We start from the raw sequence: 1,633 nt of genomic DNA on the forward strand, positions 1-1,633 counted from the left end.
ATTAACAGAGGATATAGATAATACAGGCACTCCCCATACACACACATGGACTTACAAAACATAGACACACATAGAGGGATACGCATGCGTAGACACATACAATAGGAATACAAAATACAAAATAAAATGGCTGATCGTTAGCAAAGAGGGATACACATAAGAAAGAAGAAAAACAAAGGACCACTGATGAGGTCACAGAAGTGTGACGAAAGAACTCTGGCCGAAATATGATTAATGTAATGTAATATAAAGCTGAAGCAAATTAACACCAAATATACAGTGCGTGTGTTTTATTGGCTAAACTGGCAATATGACCGTCCCCAAGTACAACAATATATATATATAAAGAGAGAGAGAGAAAGAGACAGACAGACAGAGAGACAGAGGAACACAGAGAGAGAGACAGAGAGAGAGATGCATATATCCATACATATATGTACATACCTGCATCTATATGTATACATACATGCATATATGGGTACAGGACATTAAAAAAACGTTAAACACAATGAGAAATGAAAAACGAAAAGAGAAAACGAACTTTTTTCGAACAACGATAAAAAACAAAAAGAGAAACGTTATACTCTTTATGTTGCATGTCTCGTTTCTCTGTTTGTTTTTTGTTTTTTTTGTTTTTTTTTTTCGTTGTTCGAAAAAGTTCGTTTTCTCTTTTCGTTTTTCGTTTCTCATTGTGTTTAACGCTTTTTTGATGCCCTGTACCCATATATGCATGTATGTATACATATAGATGTAGGTATGTACATATATGTATGGATATATGCATATATCTATACATTTATATTATTATATGATCGAACATAAATGATTGCATCTTATATCTTGGAAGAACATTAGATAAATGGACAATCCAGAAGCGAATAATCTAGTACCTAGGTTTCGGACTCTTCAAATACACTTGTTATCGTAAACTTGATTAGTCATTTTCCGCTAGATTTACCTTAACATAATTCACAGGTAGAACCACCATGAAGCTATAAGGAAAATGGCTTTATGTTTTGAGTGCGCGTCATTAAAAAGGCCCAATACGGCCGAAAAGCAAATGGAGTTCTCGCAAGTTGAGTTCGGGATGATTTTTTCTCTTCCTCCGATATATATTGTGTATTCTTTAACACAGCACATCTATATGAAAACTGCAGTACGTTGTCTGTCAATTGTGTTTGTATGCTAAGTATAATATATACATAGCTATTTTGATTTAACACTGTTTCCATTACGTACACCGAATGTACATACATACATACATACATACATACATACATACATACATACATACATACATACATGCATACATACACTCGCATATATACATACATACATACACACATACATACACACGCATACATACATACATACATACATACATACATACATACATACATACATACATACATACATATATATATACATACATGCAGATGCACGCGTGTTTGTGTGTGTGTATTTAGCTTTACAATGAAACAAATAGAGTACATCAACTGTTGCATCTATATATAACTTTTTTTCTTTTTTCATTATCTGCAAAAATAATGTGCCGGGAGTTTCGTGCCGGCAAAGACCGCTAAACCTTTCGAATTACCGTAGATTATTGGTTAATAAAATCAATTCACACATT

Source organism: Octopus bimaculoides, chromosome 1, assembly GCF_001194135.2.
Source record: "Octopus bimaculoides isolate UCB-OBI-ISO-001 chromosome 1, ASM119413v2, whole genome shotgun sequence".
NCBI classification, from domain to species: domain Eukaryota; kingdom Metazoa; phylum Mollusca; class Cephalopoda; order Octopoda; family Octopodidae; genus Octopus; species Octopus bimaculoides.